Source organism: Rhinopithecus bieti, unplaced genomic scaffold (genome assembly GCF_001698545.2).
Source record: "Rhinopithecus bieti isolate Rb0 unplaced genomic scaffold, ASM169854v2 scaffold_23816, whole genome shotgun sequence".
NCBI lineage: Eukaryota > Metazoa > Chordata > Mammalia > Primates > Cercopithecidae > Rhinopithecus > Rhinopithecus bieti.
In genome coordinates, this window is record NW_016811019.1 from 1,505,756 (window position 1) to 1,532,309 (window position 26,554).

A 26,554-nucleotide genomic window follows, 5' to 3' on the forward strand; every position below is an offset into this window, starting at 1 on the left:
CTCCTGGGTTTACGCCATTCTCCTGCCTCAGCCTCCCGAGTAGCTGGGACTACAGGCGCCCACCACCTCGCCCGGCTAGTTTTTTGTATTTTTAGTAGAGACGGGGTTTCACCATATTAGCCGGGATGGTCTCGATCTCCTGACCTCGTGATCCGCCCGTCTCGGCCTCCCAAAGTGCTGGGATTACAGGCTCGAGCCAAAGTGCCTGGCCTATACTAGGTCTTAATAAGATTGAAAACAAGCTTCAAATTTGCTTGATCTCGGATTTGATTAGCTCCTACTGCCAACCAGAAAGTAAAGAAACTCTTCAATTGAAGATAAATTTCACATGCTTTATAGTTTTTAATGATACGGTGTTTGACATTGAGTCCCCGGATTCCAGACATGCCAAGAGCCAGGAACAAGAGAAAAAACAGATGCAAAAATAGACACAGATGATCAGGTGTGGACGTCAGTAAAAAAATGTTGTGTCACTTCTTTCATTTCTCCTTTGTTTCTGATGAGATGTCTGCTGTCATTTGAATTATTTTCTCTTATAGGTGAATTATCATTTCTCTCTTACTATTTTTATTACATTTTCTATGTCTTTAGCTTTCAGAAGTTTAACTGTGATATGCCTCGATGTGGATTGCTGACTCTCTAATAGGCTTCTCCAAAACAGCTTATGGCAGAAAGAGAGAAGGGTACCTTGTTACTACTAGGTGAAGGTCCAAGCTCTCCATGTGGTCTTCACTGACACTGTGGAAAAGGAGGTCTCATTATCACATGGCGGTAACTGGCTCCCTACTGGCCTTCTCTGACATCACCATTGTCGGGAGAATTGAATGCCTTATTACAGCTAGAGGAGAGCAGACATCTAGGCTCCCTACTTCACCTTTGCTGGTGTGGGTGGGAGCTACAGACACAGAGTTGTTTTTTACTTTTGTTTTTGTGTTTTTGGTGATGTTTGGCTAGGTATAATGGCCTCTGTCTGGATTGTCTCTTTCCTTATTTTTTGCCTAGAGAAAACAGGATTTTGTTTTGTTTGGCTGGTTGGTTTTGTGGGGGAGTCTGGGCCTATGGGTTTTTTCGGGCTGCCAGCTTCTTCAGCTCCAAGGTCATGATATATAACAAAAACAGAAAACTACAGGCCAATATTCCTGATAAACACAGATGCAAAAATCCTCAACGAAATACTAGCAAACTGAATCCAACAGCACATCAAAAAGATTATACACCATGCCTAAGTGGGATTTTTCCTAGGAATGGTTCAACATATGCAAGTCAATAAAAGTGATTAATCACATCAACAGAATGAAGTACAAAACCGTGTGATCACCCAATAGATGCAGAAAAAAATCATTTGATAAAATTTAACATCCTTCATGCTAAATCTCTCAACAAATTAGGCATAGAAGGAATATATCTCAATCCAGTTAAAGGCCATATATGACAAACCCATAGCTAACATTATACTGAATGGGGAAAAGTTGAAAGTTTTTCCTTTAAGAAAAGGAGTAAGACAAGGATGCCCACTTTAATCAGTCTTATTCAACATAGTACTGGAAGCCTTAGCCAGAGCAAATAGGCAAGAGAAGGAAATAGAGGGCATCTGCGTTGGGAAAGAGGAAGTCAGATTGTCTCTGTTTGCAGATAACATGATCTTATATATAGAAAAATCTAGAAACTCTACTTTTTTAAAATCAGTTTTAAAATTGATAAACAAATTCAGTAAAGTTGTAGGATACAAAATCAACATAACAAAAATCAGTAGCATTTCTATGCATCAGTAATGAACTAGCCTGGAAAAGAAAGCAATTCTATTTACAATAACTACGAAAAAACCCCACCTAGGAATAAATTTAACCAAGGAGGTGAAAGATCTCTACAATAAAAACTACAAAACACTGATGAAATAAATTGAAGAGGACATACAAAAAATGGAAACCTACTTCATATTCATGGATTAACAAAGAGTTGATATTGTCAAAATGACCATACTACCCAAAGCAATGTGCAGATTCAACACAGGCCCTATCAAAATACCAATGACATTCTTCACCAAAATAGAAAAAAAGATCCTAAAATTTGTTTGAAACCACAAACGACCCCAAATAGGCAAAGAATTCCTGAGGGGTGGGAGAGGACCTTGGAGGCATCACATTATCTGACTTCAAAATATACTGCAAAGCAGTTGTAACCTAAACAGCATGCACTGGCATAAAAACAGACACATAGACCAGTGGAGCAGAAGAGAACCCAGAAATAAATCTACATATTTATAGCCAACTGATTTTTAACAAAGGCATCAAGAACATACATTCAGGAAAAGACAAGCCTCTTCAATAAATGGTGCTGGGAAAACTGGATATCCATATGCAGAAGAATGAAACTAGACCCTCATCTCTCGTTGTATACAAAAATCAACTCCAAATGGTTTAAGACTTAAATGTAAAATCTGAAACACTTCAGGACATTTATATGGGTAAAGATTTTATGGCTAAGACTTCAAATGCACAGGTACAACAAAAGCAACAGTAGACAAATGGTATTATATCAAGCTAAAACACCCCACAGCAGAGAAAACAATCAACAGAGTGAAGAGACAACCTGAAGAATGGGAGAAAATATTTGTAAATGATTCTTCTGATTAGAGATTAATATCCAAAATAAGTAAGAAACTCAACAGCAAAAAGCCAATAATTCAATTAAGAAATAGGCTAATAAGGCCAGGCGCGGTGGCTCAAGCCTGTAATCCCAGCACTTTGGGAGGCCGAGATGGGCGGATCACGAGGTCAGGAGATCAAGACCATCCTGGTTAACCCGGTGAAACCCCATCTCTACTAAAAAATACAAAAAAAAACCAGCCAGGCAAGGTGGCGGGCGCCTGTAGTCCCAGCTACTAGGGAGGCTGAGGCAGGAGAATGGCGTAAACCCGGGAGGCAGAGCTTGCAGTGAGCTGAGATCTGGCCACTGCACTCCAGCCTGGGCGACAGAGCGAGACTCCATCTCAAAAAAAAAAAAAAAAAGAAATAGGCTAATGATCTGACTAGACATTTCTCGAAAGGAACATGCAAAAGGCCAACATGAAAAAATGTTGAACATCAGTAATCATCAGGGAAATGAAAATCAAAACCATAATGAGGATTATTTCACCTCAGAATGACTGTTATCAAAAAGACAAAAAATAAATGCTGGCAAGGATGTGGAGAAAAGGGCACTCATACACTATTTGTGGGAATGTAAATTAGGACCACCATTATGCAAAACAGTGTGGATACTCCTCAAAACTGAAAACAGAACTGCCGTGTGTTTCAGCAATCCCACTACTAGGTATTTATCCAAAGTAAAGGATAACAGTATGTTGACGAGATATCTATATTCCCATGTTTATTTCAGCATATCACAGTAACCAAGATACGGAATCAACCTAAATGTCTGTCAACAGATGAATGGATAAAGAAAGTATGGTATATATACAAAATGGAATACTATTCAGCCATAAAAAAGAATGAAATTCGGTCATTTGGAGCAACGCGGATGAGCCTGGAGGACAGTGTATTAAGTTAAATATTTAAGTCAGACACAGAAAGACAAATATTTTCACTCATATTGTGGGAGCTAAAAATAAGTTGAGCACATAGAAGTAGAGAGTATAATTGTGGTTACTAAAGGCAGGAAGGGTAATCGGGAGGCAAGTATTGGGAGAGGTTGGATAACAGTTACAATATTATAGGTTAGATAGGAGGAATAAGTTTTGGTGTTCTGTAGCAATGTAGGGTGACTTATCATTAACAAGAATTTAGTGTGTATTTTTAAATAGCTAGAAGAGAGGATTTTGAATGTTCCTAACACAAAGAAATGATGAATGTTTGAGGTGATTGATATGCCATTACCCTGATTTGATTATTACTCATTCTATATATGTATTGAAATATCACTGTACCCCATAAATAGTTACTAAATGTCAATTTTTTAAAAAGCTATTATTTTTCAAATGATAAAAAAATTGTTTTGTAGAATGTTAATTTTCTATATTCCATTTTATTAAAATATATGCAATTTTGTTTTTGTTTGCTTCAAGAGAAATGTCCCAGTGTAGTTTATATATTAATTATGCATATCTTAATGAATTCAGAATAGTACTTTAAATATATTAAGTTTACTTACTGCTCCCCCACCCACTTTCCAAAGTAGACTGCATTAATTTCATGTGATTGATCCAAGTAGATCCAATTGATTGACTTACTGTTTTCCTAATTTCAGATTCCAATTACAGCGACATCAGAGAATGAGTTAATCTTCTCAGAAATCACTAAATACTACTCTGAGGGGCTTAGAAATTAACAGGGTAAGTTGAATATCATCTTCAATACTATCTGAATTTTTACAGTGAATTCCTCATTTGGGCCTATAGTGTGTCAGGAAACAAGTTGGACACTGGGAAGAAGATTCTTACTTTTATTTTCCATGCCTGTAGTGGTTTTCAGCTTTCTTTTGAATCAGGGCCCCTTTGAGAGTCTGCTTAAATCTGTGTAGATCTTTTCACAAACATTCACACATGTTCAGTCAGAGTTTGAAGATCTTCAGAAATTTCCTAAAGTTCACAGATCCTTGGGCAACCCTGTGCTTTGCAGTTTTTCAGACATTTTTGCAGGCTTTGTTTCTCTTTTAAATATTACAACTCTGTGAATTAATTACTGGTATTGATATTTTACATCGAAGAAACCGGTGCTCAAAATGGTATGTGACTTTTCTTATAATGCAGCTGTCAAATGTGAGGCTAGAATTGAAGACTTTCCCAAATTTTAATAATACTGTCAGCTTTTTTTAAGGTTCTTTCTTCTTAATATGTCAGATTGCTCCTTAGTAAGATTGTGTCAACCTTTGCTCATTGTCAGCAAGTGAGCATGTCTGCTTCACCACGTTATCCCATTGGGTGTTCCCCCACCCTAGTGTTTGCTAAATTGGCATGTAGATAATTGCATTTCATTTTAATTTGTTTCTTTGTTGTATTTAGAGTTCTCTATCCACTTATCCATTGGAGTCTTACCAATTTTTATACTATTGTGTATAAATTTTGAATATATTAAGAATATTAACTTTGTCATGTTTTGTGCAAATACATTTACCCTTTCTATTTGCCTTTTTACTTTGTGATTTTTTTATGTATAGAAGTGTTGAAATGTTTAAGTATTCAGATCTACTTTTTCCTCTACATTTTTTCTCTTTTTTTAGTGTAGAAATTTCCAAATGTTTGATACATCTCAGTGAATACAGACACTTACATTCACAGATTTTTTTTTAACATAATGGCAATCTAAATGATTAAAAAAGGAATGTCAGTTAAGTTACAGTTTTTTGACTTCTTTTGTCATGTGTTTATTGGCTACTGGTTTTCATCTTCTTTGAATATTTTAAATATTTAATCTTTCATAATTTTTATAAATGATATGTAGAAATTTAGATTATTAGTTCTGATAGCATTTAGTAAATGTTTCATTTTTACCCAGATTTCAAAGTATAGTTTACCCAGTGTAACATTTTCACATACACGTATATTTCTTTGTCTCTACTAAAGTTCCTTTGATCTAATTATCTGTCACGGCATAATTATGTATTTTTAATGTTATTGTAGCTTTAAAGTGTTCTTTTATTAGTTTTCAAAACTGTTTTATTCTTTGGTATTTTCCAAATTAACTTGAGAATATATTCATCAAATTAAAAGTAAACTTACAAAGCATTTTTAATTACGATTGCATTGAGTTTAAAGATTCATTTGGGGCCGGAGTGGTGGCTCACACCTGTGATCTCATCACTTTGGGAGGCTGAGGCAGGTGGATCACCTGAGCTCAGGAGTTGCAGACCAGCCTCGGCAACATGGAAAAACCCCATCTCTACTAAAAGTACAAAAAATTAGCTGGGCATGGTGGCGGGCTTCTGTAGTCCCAGCTACTCGGGAGGCTGAGGCAGGAGAATCCCTTGAACCCGGGAGGTGAAGCTTGCAGTGAGCCGAAATCATGCCACTGCACTCCACCCTGGGAGACACAGCAAGACTCAGTCTCCAAAAAAAAAAAAAAAAAAAATTAGCTGGGCCCGTGGTGTGCACCTGTGGTCCGCGCCTGTGGTCCCAGCTACTTGCATGACTGAGGTGCGAGAATTGCTTAAGCCTGTTTGTTTGTTTGTTTAAGACAAATATCTTCCTCTCTCGCTCAGGCTGCAGTGCAGTGGCATGATCTGGGCTCACTGCAGCATCTACCCATCAGGCTCAAGGGATTCTCCCAGCTCAGCCTTCCTAGCAGCTGGGACCTCAGGTGCACAGTGGCACAATCTCAGCTCTCTGCAACTTCTGCCCCTAGGGCTCAAGTGATCCTTCCACCTCAGCCCCAGAGTATGCCCAGCTAATTTTGTTTTTTGTTTTGTTTTGTAGAGACGGAGTTTCACCACATTGCCAAGGCTGGTCTCAAACTCTAGGCTCAAGCAGTCTGCCTGCCTTGGCCTCCCAAAGTGTTGGGATTATAGGCGTGAGCCACCATGCGTGGCCAGCTTGTTACACTTTTTTGTGCTTTTTCTACATGTATGCAACTTGGAATTAGATCTCTGTCCTCTCAGAGACTTTCCTTATGCTGTCTGGCCCCCAGGAGCGTCTTTTCCTAGTCCTTTCACTAGTAGCAGGGGTTTCTTTCTCTTAGAGTCCCCCTCCCCCACTGTTATGCCCCAGAGAAATACATAGTGAAGATTCTTCCCATATTCTTCCTACTACCCTGGCCCCTTTCCCGTTTCTCAGGACAGAAGGACAGGTTTCTTTTAGGCTTTCAGATGTGCTGCCTCAGTAGTGCAGCTTCATAACTTAGACTGGCTTTGAGGCAGAGTCAGCAGAGAAGAAAAAAAAAAAAGAAGAGTAAAGAACCTGGGAACTCCCCTCAAACTGCTCCAAACCACATGCTTTGTAGCCCACAGATGCTTGTTTTATACCCACTAGAGAGAGGGGGTTTCTCCTGGAGTTTTGCCATGTGTGTCTGCTGCCTAATTCTGGGACTCTGCCCACCCTCAGGTCAAAGTGGTAGATAAAGGATTAAAAAAATAAGTAAAGTCACCTTCATATTGGTTATTCTTCACATTTTGTCTTTCTTCTCCAACGCACCTGACATTGTTACTTTTCAGTTTTCAGGAAGTTGCTGTTAGTGTTCTGCCCAGAGTTTTTAGTTGTAATCAGTGAGGGAGATAGGCTGTAAAGGGCTTATTCCATCTTGACATTCACTGAAAGTCATATTATTTCATTTTGAAAACAATTTTTATTTTCCCAAAATTCTTCTTGTTCCTTGATTATTATAAGAACAGATTTTTTGTTGTTGTTCTGTGGATATACTGGCCTCTTGAATCTCTCTCAAGATACCAATAAAGTTAGGAAAATTTTATTTATTTTTGTTGCCTTACTATATATTCTTTGGGTCATTGTGTCTCTACTTCTTCACCTTATTGCCTCCGTTGGTTTTTATTAAGTGGCCAGTGATTGTTAGCTTTCTTCTTTACAGTATTTTCAAGTAAAGTTCACAATCAGTGGTTGTCTTACTTCAACGTATATAACCATTGCTTGGCGGCCCAGGTAGAATGTAGGTTCCTGGTCCCATGGACAAAAATCTGATTCAGTAAGTCTAGAGTTGGGCACATAGACACCTTAAATTATTTTGATGCCTTTGAAATCTTGGAAACTTCTGTAATTCTGTACAGATGATTATTCCCCTTTACAAAATACTGTCTTACCCACTGAGCATCGTGGCTGACCATTGGACTCTGTAGTCGGCTTCCTGCTTGCTGTGGTGAGTGAGAGGTGACCTTTCCTTTACCCTCCCCTCCCCTTTCCCCTCCCTCCTCCCCTCCCCTCACCTCCCCACCTCCTCCTCCCCTCCCCTCCCCTACCCTCTGTAGAGGTGAAGTCTCTGTATGTTGCCTAGGCTGGTGTGGAACTCCCAGCCTTAAGCGATCCTCCCACCTCGGTCTCATTGGGATTACAGCCCTGAGCTATCGTCCCTGGACTCATTTTTCTTACCATGCACTTGCAGAGACAAGGCTGATAGCAGAGCCCTGTCCCTCAGTTTCTGCTATAGGAAAGGAATTTTTCTGCTGGGAGAGTTCTGATTAGTTCTGAGTTGTCTTCCTTTCCCCCACCTCTCTCCACTGAGATTGTCTATAGCCTGCTATTATCTCCATTTCAAAGTTCACGCTATAAGCCATCAGACAAAGACTTCAGACTCATGATAAATGCTGTGGCTGACACTTACTTGTCATTAGAGTTGTACTGGCCATCATTGGTGGTTTTTCACTTAGTTGTTTTGTGGCCTGCTCACACCCCCAGGCCCTTCTGACCTGAGGTCTTCAGTAGGAGAAGAGGTAGATGAATGGGCTCAGTCTGCCATCTTCAACTGAATGTCCACTGTTAATCTTAAGGTGATACTGGTTTCTAATATGCAAAGTATTTCTGTTCAATTCTCAGATAAAATAATCATCATGAAATCTGTAGTAGGATCACACCTTATTCGTATTCAGATGTGCAAGAAAATATAGCTTCTTTGTTTTTCTTATCTGTTCCTTTTGATGAACCCTGGTTACTGGATGGCCTGAAGAAGAGTACCAGACTTAACTCCCATCTGGTAAACTGGGTCTTACCCAATAGTTTAAATTGTTCTGTTTGGATATTTCAGCTTCTAGATACTACTCATTCAAATATTATCTCTTCCTCAGACCTGCCCACAACAGAATCTAGACTTATTGATTGGCTTGTGTGAACTTGTAGTGGTGGAAGCACACCAAGACCCTCAGTCTATGTACTATCTTCTCTGATTTCTTACTGGTCTCTCCCTGGAACTGTGGCCACCGAGGTTTACAGCTAGTAAACTAGCAAACGATATTACCTGAGACCTGTTCTTTTGACTCCTGGGATTCATTGGCCATCTTTCCTGGTGTCACAGATAGCCTGAGGTCTGGCTTGGCCCCCTGAGCCAGGTACTCTCTCTTCCAGGCCTCTTGCTATGGAATTACTTTGCCCCTCTGGCAAACTCGTCAATCTGTATTAAGTTACCTTTCCCATACTACTTTAGAGCACACAGAAATTTCTTAGTACCTTCCATGGCACACGAGAAATAAGGGAGATGCCAGAGCTGATCTCATATTCCTCCTCAACCTTTATGTGTTTCTGTGCATATATTTCGGTGTGGCTATCTCCAGCTTCTGTTGAGTAGGCATAGGGAGAGGAAAGAGTTTGGTGGTGTGTGTGTGTCTGTCTGTGTGTGTGAGAGAGAGAAAGTGTGTGTGCGCACATGTGGCAGGGAAGTTCCTGGAAGGCAGTCATTTTGTACAGCCTTAGTGGGAAGTGAAGCTGACTGTTCTAGCTCCCAGATTTCCTTACTCCCTCAGACATTCTTTTCTTCTGCAGCCTTGGCCTGAAAGATGATGGGAGTATTGGTCACTTGCATCTTCTATCTCTGTCTCACCTTTTAATCCCACAATCCTTTGTCCAGGATCAGATGTTTGGGGATATAATTTATACTTTTTCTAATTTATATCATCTTTCTACCCTAATTGACAGGCCTCATGTTCTAACTGTCATGAGCAGAAGGGATATCTGCCCTGTACTATGGAAGAAACTATAATCTTACTCTTTCACTCTTGGCCAGAATATATTAGTGTCTAACAAATTCCTTCTTTGGGAAAACCAGACTTTCAAAAACTTTTATCTTACTGTAAAATTCTTTCTTTAATTCATAACTATTTATAACTATTTTATTCATATTTTATAACTACTTTATTCATAACTATTTAACTATTTCTTTCTCTTTTCATTTTTAAACTTTACCAAAGATATGGATGCTACTCATAGAATAGGAGGGAAGTCAGTGGAAGGAAAAGCAAATGAGAAAAGCTACTCTCAGTACTCCCATTTCTCAAGACTTCCTTGGCTTTTCTTACATTTACTTTTTTAATTGTAGTAGAGATTCTTATAAGATTATGTTTCTAAAACATGTTATAGTTATTTGATTTGTATTAAGCTTATAACTTTGATATTTTTAATTAGTTTTCTCAAATAGGAAAATAGTATGTGTCTCTATTTTTTCAAATCTTCTTAAAATATTTATCAATAAGGTTTTATAAAATTAGGAATGTGGATTTAATATATAGGTCTCACATTCTTTTGGGAATTTTTTTTTTCTTTTAGTTTTTTGTTTTTAAGAGAGTAAAATCCAGGTTGCAACTCAGTTTCTTCTGCCTTGCAGCTCTTCCCTATGTGGACCCATGGCACTTTGTTTGTCTTTTGTAGAATTCCTCATATTTGTGTTTACCAAACTGTACTCAGCTCAGTGCAAGGAATCAGACATTGCTTGTCTTTATTTGCCTTAGTGCCAACAAATTCCTGCTCATGATAGGCATGGGGAAATCAGCAATTCTTGTGCTCCTTTCCTGATTTCTTTTCTCCATAGGACCTACCATATTCTAACATACTATATTGCTTATTTGTTTTATTTATTGTCTGTCTCTTCTCACTAAATTATAAATGCCATGCAGGCAGAGATTTTGAACTGTTTTGCTTACTGCTGTATTACTAACACCTAGTGGAGCACCTGTCATGAAGATGACCAGTATTTGTTGAATGATTAATAAATTATCAAAATTTAGATATTCGCCTAAATTATATGATCTATAAAATACTGTAAGTATAAACTTCTGGTATGAAAAAAGTAGTAATGTAATTGGAAAGGTATATTAAAAGCTAGGAAGACCTTAATATATAATCTACTCCTGTTCCATTTGTGAAATGAGCAAGAGATGAAATAATTTAAGCACAAAGCCCAAGCTAATTGTGGAAATGGACCAAGAATTTAGAACTCTTTAAAGCAAAACATAATAATAATGTCACCTGGACATGTGGTAAGCAGTATATATGATTGTAGTTAAGAAAAAGTACAGGTTCTGCAATCAGATATTTCTAGGCAAGTTTCTTGATTTCTCTGTGCCTTAGTTTCCTCCCCTGCAAACTAGGAAAAAATGTATCTTTCTCACAGATTGTTCTAAGACATCTATGAAATAAAGTGCAGTAACTCTTAGCACACTGCTTGGCATTTAGTGAAGGCTCAAAAAGTTAGCTTCCATTATTACTGTTTGGAATATCTGCCATCTGTAGCTTGTGGATGTGACAGTTCTTTAGTTTTTGGTGGGGCTTTAAAAAAATAGTTTCTAGAGAACAGGCTATCAAATCTTTCCTTCAATCCCTCTAATATGCCAAGCTTCCCAGTTCTCTGAATTGATGCATCTGCTCTGCTCTTGGCCTAGAGAACACTCTTCTCTGACGTGCTTTGCTTCTTTAACACCTACTTATCTTTCAGGTCTCTTCCTATTTCTTTCATTTTTAAATTTTTATTTTAAGAATTTATAAATATATACAAAAGTAGAGAGTATGATGAATCCATCACCATTTCTATGTATCCATTAACCACCATCAGTAGCTGTGAGGATTTGATCTCTTGAAAATTAAAGAAAGTTTTCTTGAAATCCCAGTAAATACTTTTATTTTTTTCTTCCTAGCACATTAACACAATTTGCAGTTATGTATTTAGTGTCTCTTTTCTCCATTAGTTTATAAGCTTCATAAAAGCTTGAGTTTTGTCTGTTTTCTTTATTGTGATATATCCCGTGTCTCATACAGTGCCTGAAATATGATAGGTTCTCAAGTATGAAAGGAATGAATTATTTAATAACTGACAAGGTCGCTAAAGGGTTTGAAAAGATGAGCATTTGATGAAAACTTTTTGAAAAAGATTGATAAGAATGACTTAGGCAGCTTTATATTAAAATGATAGGTACCAGTTTAGGCTCAGATTCATATACTTATTAAGCAACTTTGTGCTCTTAATTTTTTTCCAAGTAAGCTTCTGTATAAAGCAAACTCGGTGACCTTGTGATGAGAATAATAGTTGAGTTTATAAGATATCGTCCATAGTCGATAACTAAATTAGCTTTGGGGGATCACTCTTGGGTAAGGTAAAATGATCCCTTGAGGTGCTGGGCCTTCTGGGCTGAGAGATCAAGCACCCTGATGGCTCTTAGAGATGTTATCATGTTGAAGCCTTTGCCCAGCCATCAGCCTACTCCTTGTTGCTATAGCTTTGTTTGACAAAATTAAAACACTGTTTTCTCTTCAAATTGCTATCACCTCCTTTTTTTTTTTGGATACTGTTTTGAACCAGTAACCATGGTTTCTTATAGAGGCTCCTTGGGAGCTTTAAAAACATCAGTCAGTTTCACAGCTGGAAGCAGAGTGATCTAGATAAAAGCATAAGAAAAAAGCTTACTGAGGGTTTTTCCCCTCCTGTTACAACAGTTCTTTCATTAGGGAGCACTTTGCATAAAGTGAAATGTTCTCTGTTCCCACGGAAGTAGACATTTTAATTTAAATCAACAGTAAGGTAGCACCTGGTTCCTTTTTAGAGTCTAGAAAAGGGATGTAATACTACCATTCACCTGTCCTTCACCTGAACCTACCCTGTCTCTGTGCCCTTCTTTTTTGTTTCTATTTTCTTACCATCTTTCTGGGCCAATGGTGAGTGATAGTAATACTGACATTTGGGGTTCAAGATGGATGAAGTCGTGAAGTTGTAGCTTTGAATTAATGAGGGAAAAAGGAGTTAAGTAGCAATAAAAACGTGATACAGTGTTACCAGGAGTTTATTTGCCAGGATCAAGAAGAGTCAAGGACTGACTCTTGTCAGAAGGCCAGAGTGAGTAATTTGTTAGAAGTAAAGGTTGGCAGCAAGCACTGTCTTGATGGATGGCACTATTGAGAAGGGAAAAGCAACCTATATTTATTAAACTCTTTACAGAAAAGCTTGCCGACCCTCATTGAGATAGACTGGATCAGTCTACCTTGGATTGGATATGAGAATGGTTATATTGCGGGGAAAGCACACTCTTAGGTTATACTGCTTGTAGATATTAGTATAGCAGTGGCATAAAAGGAGGGTGCTGTGGATTTGGATGAGAGTAGTTGGTCTTCTGGGCCTTTCTTTATCGAAAGTCTAAACCCTGCCTGTGAAAGGAAACTTCAAATGTAAACATTGAATGTTTATTTCTTTTACACATTCCTTTGCCCTTCCTACATGTATACCTATGTCCATACTCTCACATGGATTTACTGTAATTCTGTTATTCATATACTTACATAAATGTGGACTTACACAAGTATCTTAATTGGAAATGACCTTGGAGATCATGTTTCGACATCCTTATTTTACAGGTGGCAAAAACTAAGTCCCTTACAAGTTATATGCCTGATGTCACAAAAGTAGGTTAATGGCAAGTCTTGGGAGTAAAACCCTGGTTCTTTGAATTCCTGTTGTCATGCGTACAGGTATTCACATATGAAGTCTGCCCTGTGAGGCCTCACCCAGTATGTATCTTTAGCTTTAAGTAGCCTTTCTTAGAAAACTAAAACAGCTGAAGAGGAGAGAAGCATTAAATCTAGATTCTTCTAACTTAACTCTTCTACTGATTATCTTTGCAATTTTTAGGAAGTGTACCATTCTTTGATAAACAGAAATAAGAATATAGACGATAAATTAGAATTATAAAGATTACTGTGTACTAAGATCTTCGTATTTGCCTCATTTCCTGATCCCTTTCACAGTGTAATTTACGTGAAGGAAATGTACAGTTATTCAAGTAAACAGTGCTAGATTCACAATTCCTAAGTATAATAATTTATAAGTGGAACATTGAAGAATCCAGAATTCATGTTGCTGTAAATATGTTACATAGGCTTGTTTAAATGTTTTCCTTTTGTGAATTCAATAAACAGTAATTTGTAATTTATAATAAAACATGCTTAATTTGTGATTTCATAACTTACTGAAAAAAACTTTAAGAAAATTAGGTATCGCACTAGGTGCCGTGGCTCACGCCTGTAATCCCAGCACTTTGGGAGGCCGAGGCGGACGGATCATGAGTTCAGGAGATTGAGACCATCCTGGCTAACAGGGTGAAACCCAGTTCTACTAAAAATACAAAAAAATTAGCCAGGCATGGTGCCGGGCGCCTGTAGTCCCAGCTACTCAAGAGGCTGAGGCAGGAGATGGGATGAACCTAGGAGGAAGAGGTTGCAGTGAGCCGAGATTGCACCACTGCACTCCAGCCTGGGTGACAGAGCGAGACTCCGTCTCNTACCAGAAATTATAGCCATTTTATTTTCATGTTCCTGATGGGGGTATTGCTGTCACAATTAGGGCAGAGTCATTATTTTTCTCAAATTCAGGATTAGAAAGGTCTTTGCCTTTATTGCATCAGAACATAATCATAGAATTTCTTCTTGCTGGTTCCCTGGGGACCCCCTTTAGACAAGAGACATCCTGGGAGAAATTTGCACAAAAGATGTACATCGGAAACTAAACTACAAGAGCAGATATTAGCATCCTTTTGGTTTGTTGTGCAGATGGTTTGTAAAAACCTTAACATCGGTATTACTTGCCTGTTTTTAATTAACCTCTAAAGAATTGTGTAATTGTTACTTCTTTCCTTCTCTATGATGAGTTAGGCCTCTTAGCTTTCTTTCCTCTTACATTTGAAAAGCATTTTAAATTTTATCCTTAGAAATACAAATACTGAACAAATTAATGTTGTAGTTTCAACATACTTAACCAATCTTAATTATAAATTAGGATGTGATGAGACTTTCACTTTTAAAATACATGATTGATGTTTAATCTTTCAGGAATTTAAGCCATTATAGTGATGTAACTGCTTATACTTAGTTTTATGTTTTTATTAAAGTCCTATCTTTAAATGGATTGTCTCATTGAAGAAAATTAAATGAGCCAAATGTTTGTTTAACTTTGGGATTCTAAATAAATATTTTTCTTATAGTTGTTTTATTAGAATTGAGATTGACATTTATGTAATAATAATGGTTTGATTGTCACTTATCTGGAACTCTGACTTATCAGCACAGTTCAATTATCTAAGCTAGTATTTTTCAGTTCTTCAAAACCATGTTTCTATTTGATAGTTGTGAAATCACCTCTTCCTCTTTGCTATTGTCTGAAATTTAAAATAAATATAACATAACTTGTTTTTAAAAATCAAAAGAATTAGATAGAAAGTACTGCTTTGTTTTCAAACTTATTAGCACACCTCCAATGTACTGAATTCTATTTAAATTTACAAAACGGAAGTTTCTTACATGAGTTTCGTGGACCACTTCAGAGGCTCATTAAATCTCCTGATACTATATATAAAGTTTTATCCATGTGGGAATTCTTTTGAGATGAACTATCTGTAGCTTTATTGGAGTCTTGACGCTTTCTATCACCTAAACAAGGTTAAAAACCATTTTTATAGGACCTCCCTGAAGTATCATACTTTCCAAAAGAGTATTTAAGGTAAATTTGCTTTGCTTTCTAGAATCAATTATAGAATCTTGGTGTAGCCAGCCTCCATTTTTTTCAGATGCCACAAGTTGTGATTTACCTAATGATATTGTAGTTTAATCTTTGTCAAATCAGCAAGGGACACAATGAGGCTTTTTTGGTGTCCTTATTGATTTCTTAGGGCCTTTTTAGCCTTCCAACCTCTGCACAGAGGTTATTGAGCTTTCAACTAGGCAAGCAGGTATTAGTATTTGAATATAAAGCTTTTATGGGCACAATAGAGATCTCTGATAGTTTGCCTCAATTACTTCGTGAAGTGTTAATGTGTCTCATGTCTTTGCTGTATATGGTGTATGTTCTCACACTGTATGTGGAAGCCCCTGTAGTTGCAGAGGAAAATCTATCTTTGACAGCATCTGTGTTGAGGTGAACTTTCAGGAGTGAGATCATGAGATTTCAGACTATAAGAATCTCAGAACTGTGAGCATTTCATTTATTCATTTAACAAAGATTTATTGTGTGCCTGCTTATGGAGATGGAAGTTTTACTGGTTTTGTGATACCAAAAGAACCCCATTGTATCCCCTGCTAATTTGACAAGGATTAAACTACAGTATCATTGGGTAGATCACAACTTGTGGCATCTGTAAAAATGGAGGCTGGCTACACCAAGATTCATTAAGTGATTCTAGAAAGCAAAGCAAATTTATCTTATAGAATACTTGTGGAAAATTATAAGACCGTGTTCATTTAATAATATCGGTTTAGTTAATATTGGGAAATGTTTTTCTGATTACTTAACCTAAAGAATAAAATGCCATACAGTAATACTGACAGCAGTTCTTATAAAACAGTCCTTAGCATAGTAGTCTCACAGAGTTATGAAATTCTCAAACTACTAGGAATTAAAGAAATCTCCTAATTTAAATATAAGACCAAAGCCAAAAAAAAAAACCAAAACTTTGTTTTATTTACCATTTTGTACGATTTGATTAAGATTTGACTATCAGGCTTAAGTTAGTGATTTTTTAAATGTTTTAATTTAGAGGTTATGTTTCACATTGTAAACCTAGATCCTGAATTTTTATATTTAGTAATATAAGATGGCATACTTACAAGTGCAAAGGCTAGAGCAAATTAATTGAGAGTATTCTTAAATAAACTTAAATTTTAATCATTTTTGTGTATACTTAAGATGATTTCAAAATAAGGATTTTATGATTTAATGTGCTATTACATTTCAAAGAATTAAAGACTTTTGCCATTCTACAATATCCATTTTAACTGGTATGCTTGAGGCTTATGAACTGTGAGGTTTTGTATCTTTCCAATCCCTGTTAATCCATTTGGCTTTTCAAACTGGAACAAGATTCTTCAATATTCTAAGTCCTATTTTAAGATTCCTTCGCCAGTTCAGCTCGTGTAAGGAAATCATCCAAAAGGAATATTAACAATGTAATATTTATATTGTGTTTGTTTTTACATACTGTGCTTTTGTGTTTTTACTTTATATGCTTAGGGTATATAATTGGTTTTCAAGGGTCAATATGTGATGAACAGGGTTTTACCTATGGGAAGTGGGGTTCAGTTGGTATAGGAACCTCAATTATACATCCTTCCTCTTTGTCTCCATGAGGAGTATCCTGAGCTCATAACCTTATGATGTTTACATGTTATTTTAATTATCTCTTTTCTCAACTAAATCTCCCTCAAATCTTTGAGAACAGAGACATCAGTTAAATCAACTTTGAATCTTCAGAATGTAGCACACAGCGGACATGCAAATATTTTTTAAACGAATGAATCAGTTGCGAGACATAAGGGCTTATCTTGGATCCTCTGTAGTCACTAAACAAGATTTCAAACTGGAGAATAGTGTATTGGCCAATGGTTATCTGGAATACCATAATCAATAGGAGTATTGTTTGTGTTTGTGGCAGGGGCTGGGGCTGGGGAAGATTTTCAGGAAATGGCTCAGTGGTTGTAGATGCTGGAGAGTCTGAAATCTGTAGAGTAGGCTGGCAGGCTGGAGACCCAGAATCAGGTGTTACAACTTGATTCTGAAGGCAGTCCTGAGGCAGAATTTCTTTTTCCTTGGGCCACCTCAGTCTTTTTCTCTTGAAAGCCTTCAGCTGATTAGATAAGGCCTACTCATATTATGAAAGATAATCTGCTTTACTCACAGTTTACTGATTTAAATGTGAATCTCATCTAAAGAATACCTTCTCCCAGACAGCCAAGCTGGTGTTTGACCAGATACCCGGGTACAATGGCTTAGTTAAATTGACATCTAAAATTAACCAAGTAAGTCATTACTTTCAGTGGGAAAATTCAGCATTCTTGTAAATGAAATTAGCTATAAAAAATTGAAATTATTATAAGGAATAGTAACAAGTTATAAAAGAAACGGTCATTGCTATGGCCAGGAATATATTGCTATATTGGAATCTTTAAGGGCAGAATGGAAAAAAAATGAAAGCATATGAACAATTATTATGTAACATATAAATCAGGAAATTTTAAAGGAGAAATGATCAGAATAGGGTGAACTTAGGAAAGTATTCTTAAAGGATATGAATTTTGATAAAAATTTGAAGAAAGTATGCATGTTATGCATATATATGGAGTTGGCAGAGAAGCCTGATAAGTAGAGTACCACAGGCCTTATGAGAGGCTTGGGGAAGGAAGGACAGGGAGAAATTGGCAAAGAGCCTTGCATACATTTTGAATTTGTTTAGCTGGAGAATTAAAAAAACAAAAACGAAAAAGTTCTTCTAGGGGTTAATTGGGAAGGAAGAGATTAAATGAAAACATTTTTTTTTTAAATTTTTCTTATTTTTTAATTTTAAAACATTATTTTAGATTCAAGGGGTACATGTGCAGTTTTGTTACATGGATATATTGCATAACTCGGGGGTTTGGGCTTCTATTGAGCTCATCGTTCAGATAGTCAAGCTCGTACCCACTTGGTAGTTAAAAAAAAGTCATTGAGGCCAGGCGCGGTGGCTCAAGCCTGTAATCCCAGTACTTTGGGAGGCCGAGACGGGCGGATCATGAGGTCAGGAGATCGAGACCATCCTGGCTAACATGGTGAAACCCCGTCTCTACTAAAAAATACAAAAAACTAGCTGGGCGAGGTGGCAGGCGCCTGTAGTCCCAGCTACTCAGGAGGCTGAGGCAGGAGAATGGTGTAAACCTGGGAGGCGGAGCTTGCAGTGAGCTGAGATCCGGCCACTGCACTCCAGCCTGGGCCACAGAGCGAGACTCCGTCTCAAAAAAAAAAAAAAAAAATCATTTCTTAAAGATCTAGTTTGACATATATGATGGACTAGAGTGGTTGCTAAGCCCAAGCACAGGAGATGAGGACCTGGACAGAGATTTATAAATAGAAACAAAATCTAAATAGAGAATTGAGACTTCTCAGAGATTGCTGAGAGAATTGACAGAACTGTGTGATTTAATGTTGGAGACAACACAAGAGAGGACATACTAACTTTGCCTAAATTGTCAATCTAGTATTGTAAGAAAGATGTTGTCAATTTTGATAGTGATATGGAAATTTACCAAGATGGGCAAGTGGAATATAAGGAATGATGTGCACATGTGACTCAGATAGTCTCTGGGGTGAAAGTGGTTTTATCATTGTATTCCAATATACTGGACATTCTGAAACACAAAATATGGTATCTTCCTATTAAGGGATGTTATTCTACTTGGTGAAACTGGCATACTTTTATTATAAATTTCATAGTATAACATATAATATTTGAAGATATCAAATATATCACATAAATGGCAAATCATCTCTCTCAGTGTAGTCAGTGTCTACTGTGACAAAGCAACAAAAACTGTAGCAGTTTAAAGTGGGAAGGTATTTAGGAGTATTTTCTGGGAAGGATTTATGAGTGTCTCAGATTTAGGCCCCTATAGATAGGATTTTTTAAAAGTTTTATTTACACAGTGGGGCAAATAGGGAAGCAGAAAGCCCCACAAGTTGGAGGCTTAACTATGGCTTAAATATACTATATTTTTCCCCCCTAAACTATTGATTTGGAATATCTTATAACTTATATACAGCCCTTTTACTATTTTATTATGTATGATTAATCTTTTTTTTTTTTTTGAGACCAAGTCTCACTCTTTTGTCCAGGCTGGAGGGCAATGGCATGACCTTGGCTCACTGCAGCCTCTGCTTCCTGGTTCAAACGATTCTTGTGCCTCAGCCTCCTGAGTAGCTGGGATTACAGGCGTGAGCCACCATGTCCAGCAAATTTTTGTATTTTTAGTAGAAATGGGGTTTCACCATGTTGGCCAGGTTGCTCTCAAACTCCTGACCTCAGGTGATCCACCCACTTCTGCCTCCCCAACTGCTGGGATTACAGGCATGAGCGCAGCCAATTCATCATTTTTATATGCTTCAGACTTAGTCCTATTATAATAAAGCAGAGCCCTGTAGCTTCAGTTTTATAATTTCCTTTTATTGTATATTCCCCGTTCCCTTCTTTAGTCTGTCAGTCTCAAAAATTCATCAAAGTATTGGGCATTTCTTGGAGGCAGCATTGAGATTATGTTTTTTGTTGTTGTTTTTGTTTTTGAGACAGGGTCTGGCTCTGTCGCCCGGGCTGGAGCTCAGTGGTGGTGCGATGTTGGCTCACTGCAACCTCTGCCTCCCTGGCCCAAGCCATCCTACTGCCTCAGTCTCTTGAGTAGCTGAGACTACAGGCATGTGCCACCATGCCCTGCTAATTTTTTGTATTTTTTGTAGAGACAGGGTCTTGCCGTGTTGTCCAGGCTGGTCTCAAACTCCTGAGCTCAAGTGATCCGCATGCCTTGGCCTCCCAAAGTGCTGGGATTACAGGCTTGAGCCACTGCGCCTGTCTGCATTGAAATTATTATGTTTTTTGTTTCCCATTTGTTATTATTTTGTTGTTACTTATACTGTGTATGCCTTTGCTTTCATTACTTTATTTGGCCATAGTCCTAACAATGGCATGAATTGGGATATTCCTTGGGCCAGAGATATATTCTTATGTTGTCACTGTGCTTGAACTTACATCCTTTTGCTTTCTTTCCAGATACAAGTTTCTTTTGGTGATAGTATTTATTCCTGTGCTTGTTTCTCAAGCCCTATTCTAATTTCCATCCTCCAAACCTTATTGCCTCTTACTGTTATTACTCTCATGGTAAATATCTTCATTGGATTGCACTCATAGCAATTTATATGATATGCATAGAGTGTGAATTACTGAAATAAAACTATTCTGTTTACCTCACAATATTCTGTACCTCAGTTTTCATCAAGTCAAACTGATTTTCTCTGCAAGTAGTTTGTGTTTTCAGTGTTTCAGTACATGTTATTATCTTACAGTATGTAAATAGTAGTGTAAAGATTTGTCATAAAATTACTAGAAAAATAGAATGTTTAAAATATGCATGCAATTTACATGGGAAGCTTTACACAATTCTGTAGTTTTAGTGTTTTTTTTAAAATGCTGTTCATTTATAAGAGTTAATGAGTCAGTGAAACTACATTTTTAACACTACCAGGAGAAAAGGATTTAATAGATCTTTAACATCTTCTGGTGTTTTTTTTTGTTTGTTTTGTTTGTTTTTTTTTGAGATAGAACCTCACTCTGTCACCCAGGCTAGAGTGCAGTGGTACAGTCAGAGCTCACTTTAACCACCAACTCCTGGGCTCAAGTGATCTTCCCACTTCAGCTTTCCAAATAGCTGGCACTACAAATATGTACCACCATGCCCAGCTAAGTTTTTAAAAAAATTTTTAGAGATGGCATCTCACTATGTTGACCAGGCTGGTCTCGAACTCCTGCCTGCAAGCTGTCCTTTCGCCTCTGCCTCCCAAAGTGCTGAGATTACAGCCATGAGCCACTGCATCTGGTCAGATCCATAACATCTTAATGTCTTTTTCTGACAGTTTTATTGATCAGGATTCCTCTAGAGATCATTCTTTAGAAAACAGCTCCTCCTTCCTCCTTTCTTTCTTTTTTTTTTTTTTCTTTCTTTCTTCTTTTTTTGAGGTGGAGTCTGGCTCTGTTGCCCAGGCTAGAGTACAGTGGCATGATCTCGGCTCACTGCAACCTCCGCCTCCTGGGTTCAAGCAGTTCTCCTGCCTCAGCCTTCCGAGGGACTGGGATTACAGGCACACACCACCACACCAGGCTAATATTTTTTTTGTATTTTTAGTAGAGACAGGGTTTCACAGGGTTTCACTGTGTTGCCCAGGCTGGTCATGAATTCTTGAGCTCAGTCTATCCACCTCCCTTGGCCTCCCAAAGTGCTGGGATTACAGGCGTGAGCCACTGCGCCTGGCCCCTTCCTCCTTTGTTTACCGGAGGTCAAAATACAAGAATTCCTTCCTTATCAGGTAGTTTAATCTTGGTTAGAATTATTATGCCTTTACCGTTTAATTTTTTCTTGTTACTTCTGTCGTTTCAAAAAATATTATAATTAAAATTTAGGAAGAACACTGGAACTTAATGTAACTGTCAGAGATATTAACTACAATTTGCTGACAAGACACGTGATTGGGGAAGACTAGCAACAAGTAATTGGATTGTTAAGTAGTAAAGTTTAGCAAGTTTAAAGTAAAGACAGGGTCTCAGTTTGTCACCCAGGCTGGAGTGCAGTGGCGTAATCTCAGGTCACTACAACCTTGACCTCCCAGGCCCAAGCAGTTCGCCCACCTCAGCCTCCCCCAGTAGCTGGGACTACAGGGGTGCGCCACCACACCTGGCTAATTTTTTAATTTTTTGTAGATATGGGTTCTCACTATGTTGCCCAGGCTGGTCTCAAACTTCTAAGCTCAAGCAGTCTGCCTGCCTAAGAGCTGGGATTACAGGCATGTGCCACTGCGCCTGGCAACAGTAAAGTTTTAAAAAATAAACTCTAAATTATTTTCTAAATTTATGTAGTAACTAGCACTTTCTTGAATATTTCTTTAGGTAATCAAGACAATCAATATATTTTGGCTAATAAGTAAGGTTAAATTAAAATTTTAAGTTATTTTTATATAAAATATTTAAATATTATTTAAAACATTTTAAATAAAATATTCTCCAATCTCTTGTATCATCTTATAAAAATTTGTTACCCTCCATATAAAAGTAGATATAAAAACATTGTTTAGTATGTTAATGTGAACTAAGCAGTGTCATGTACATCAGCCTCAGAAATGGAATTTTACCAATACTGTGGAAACTCCCTGTGTAAGCCTCTCTCAACGTATTCCTCTTCCTGCACTGTTCCCCAGTGTGTGAACACTATGCTGAATTTTGACTGTTATGCTCTTGATTTTAAAAAAGGTTTTACTGCATATGTATCTATGCCTAAATTATCTGTTGACCCACTTATTTTATCAAACTTTATAAAAATGGTAAGACATACCTACAAGATATTGTGGGTTCAGTTCCAGACTACCACAATAAAGCAAATATTGCAATAAAGTGAATCACACAAATTTTTTGCTTTCCCAGTGCTTATAAAAGTTACATTTATGCTATGCCATAGTCTATCTAAAGTGTGCAATAGCATGTCTAAAAAATAATGTACATACCTTAATTAAAACATACTTTATTGCTGAAAATTGCTAACAATTATGTGAGCCTTCAGTGAGTCATAATCTTTGCTGGTAGAGGGTCTTACCTCAGTGTTGATGCTTGCTGACTAATCAGAATGGTGGTTGCTGAATATTGGAATGCTTGTGGCAATTTCTTAAGACAATGAAGTTTGCAGCATCGATTGGCTCTTCCTTTCACAAAAGATTTCTCTGTAACATGTGATGCTATTTGATAGCATTTTTTACCCACAGTGTATCTTCTTTCAAAGTTGGAGTTAGTCTTCTCAAACTCAGCCACTGCTTTACCAAGTTTCTCTAATATTCTGAATCCTTTGTTGTCATTTCACCGGTGTTCACACAGTATCTTCACCAGGAGTAGATAACATCTTTAAAAACCACTTTCTTTGCTTATTCATAAGAAGCATCTCCTTATCCATTAATGTTTTATCATGAGATTGCAGCAATTTAGTCACTTTTCAGGCTCCATTTCGAATTCTAGTTCTCTTGTTGTTTTCACCATATCTGCAGTTCGTTCCTCTACTGAAGTCTTGAAGCCATAAAAGTCATCCATGATGGTTGGAACCAATCTATTCCAGACTCCTGTTAATGTTGATATTTGATCTCCCATGAATCATGAATGTTCTTAATGGCATCCAGTATGATGAAGCCTTTCTAGAAGGTTTTTAGTTACTTTGCCCAGATCCATCAGAGGAATTACTATTTATGGCAGTTATAGCCTTATATAATGTATTTCTTAAATAATAAGGTTTGATAGTTAAAATTACTCCTTGATCCATGGGCTGCAGAGTGGATGTTATGCCAGCAGGCAGGAAAACACATTAATCTCCTTGTCTATCTCCATCAGAGTTCTTGGGTGGCAAGGTACATTGTGAATGAGCAGTAACATTTTGAAAGGAATCTTTTTTTCTGAGCAGTAGGTCTCAACAGTGGGCTTAAAATAGTCATTAAACCGTGCTATAAACAGACATGCTGTCATCTAGTATTTGTTGTCCTATTTATAGCACACAGGCTGAGTAAATTAGACATAATTCTTAATGGCCATAGGATATTTGGAATAGTCACTGTACACTGTCTTTACCTTAAAGTTGCCAGCTGCATTAGCCACTAATAAGAGTTAAGTTAGCCTGTCCTCTGAAGCTTTGAACCTGGGTATTGATGTCTCCTAACTATCAAAGTCCTGAATGGCATCTTCTTCCAATAGAAGGCTGTTTCATCTACATTGAAATCTGCTGTTTACTGTGGCCACTTTCATCATAGTTAGATCTTCTGGATAACTTGCTGCAGTATCTCCATCAGCACTTGCTACCTTACCTTGCACTTTTATGTTATGGAGACAGCTTCTTTAACCATCATGAACCAATCTCTGTTAGCTTCAAACTTCTGCAGCTTCCTCATCTCGCTGTCTTCATAGAATTGAAGATAGTTGGGGGTCTTGCTCTGGATTAGGTTTTGGCATAAGGGAATGCTGTGGCTGGTTTAGTCTATCCAGACCACTAAAACTATACCCATATGAGCAACAAGGCTGTTTTGCTGTCTTACTGTTAGTGTGTTCACTGGAGTAGCACTTTAAATTTCCTTCAAGAACTTCTCCTTTGCACTCACAACTTCGCTGACTGGTGTAAGAGGCCTAGTTCCAGCCTGTCTTGGCTTTTGATGTGCCTTTCTCTCTAAGCTTAATCATTTCCAGCTTTTGATTTAAAGTGAGAGGCATGTGACTCTTTCTTTCACTTGAACAGTTAAAGGCTATTGTAGGGTTATTAATTGACCTAATTTTAGTATTAGCATGTCTCAGGTAATAGGGAGATGGCTGGTTTGGTGGAACAGTTAGAACATATACATTTGTTGATTAAGTTCACTGCCTTATATGGGCTTACATGTTCATGGTGCCCCAAAACAATTATAGTAGTAACACCAAAGATCACTGATTACAGATCATCATAAAAGAGATAATAATAATGAAAAAGTTTTAGATATTGTGAGATTTTCCAAAATGTGACACAGAGGCACAAAGTGAACACATGCTTTTGGAAAAATGGCACCGATAGACTTGCTTGGATCAGGGTTGCCACAAACCTTCAATTTATAAAAAACACGGTATCTGCAAAGCCCAATAAGTCAAAGTGCAATAAAAGGAGGTATGCCTGTATATTGTATGTGTTCTTCTACTATCTACGTCTTACGTTTTTGAACATGTTGCTCTGTAGGACATTTATTTTCCTGGCTTTATACTATTCGGTTATGGGTATGTGACAATTTGTTCTATTGTTGATTGATACATTGTTTTTTTCTACTATGAACAACTGAGCGATGAGTATTCTTAAACTGATTTTGTGGTATGCATGTGCAAAATTATCTCTTCCTAGAAGTAGAATTGCTGAGTTATGGGGTTTCTGCATATTCAATTTCAGATAATGCCAAATTATTTTCCATTTTGTTTTGTGGCAGAAGGTGGCTAGATATACACTGAAAATTTCCTCTTCTTCCGGGGCACAGAGTTAGGTTGAATTTTCCACCTCTCTTGCATCAGGAATGGCCATGTAAATGAATTCTAGTCAGTAGAATGTGAGTAGAAGTAATCTATGCCACTTTTAGGCCTGGCCCACAAAAATCTGCCATGCATTATCATTTAGTTTCTCTTCTCCTATCTTTTGGCCAAGTTTTGTTTCTTTCATACCAATTCCTATACCTTTTCCTACCTGTTACTGTGCTGGCTAGACTTGTACAGTGTTGGATAGAAGTGGGGATTAATGAGTGTTATTTGTAATTTTAAAGAGCATGCCTCATGTATTTCACAGGTATCTACAGTGTATTCTGTGTTCTCTATATTACCTTTATGAAGCAAGGAGGTTCTCTTTAAGGTTTTTTTATTTTATTTTATCAGGAATGCTGAGTTTAATCTAACGTTTTACCAGTAATGATTGAGATGAACATTTGGGATTTCCCTTTTGTTTTCTTAATCTTGTGAATGATATTTATACCTTCATAATTTTTATTTTTTTATTTTTATTATTATTATTTCTTTGATGACAGAGTCTCTGTTGCCAAGGCTGGAGTGCAGTGGTGCAATCTTGGCTCACTGCAACCTCCCTCCACCTCTCGGGTTTGAGAGATTCTCCTGTATCAGCCTCCCAAGTAGCTGGGATTACAGGCGCCTGCCACCATGCCAGCTAATTTTTGTATTTTTAGTAGGGACAGGGTTTCGCCATGTTGGCCAGGCTGGTCTCGAACTCCTGACCTCAGGTTATCTACCCGCCTCGGCCTCCCAAAGTGTTGGGATTACAGGCGTGAGCCACAACGCCTGGCCTCATGCTTTCATAATGTTAAACTGCACTTGTATTTCTAGCATAAACTCAGCTTGGTCATGAGATGTATTAATCTTTTGTTCATCACTTTCTTCAGTTTGAAGTATTTTTTGCTATCTCCATTTTTTTCAGTCCTAGTTTGGATAGTGAGAAATACCATGTTGTATGAGTATTTCAGATACTCCCAAACTTTCCAGTTCATGGTATCCTCAAATCAAAGAAATACCTAACAGCTACATTTATTTAGTTTCAAACAAGTTAGTATGT

The 26,554-nt window shown here is 37.5% G+C and overlaps 1 protein-coding gene across 1 annotated transcript in view; it reads left to right on the plus strand.

Annotated features, from left to right (window-relative positions):
- NCOA1 (nuclear receptor coactivator 1) overlaps positions 1–26,554 on the plus strand; it is a 282,149-nt gene that overhangs the window by 84,437 nt on the left and 171,158 nt on the right. Inside the window, 1 exon segment of the mRNA XM_017893326.1 lies at positions 4,246–4,330. The gene's annotated coding sequence lies outside the window, so the exon portion shown is untranslated.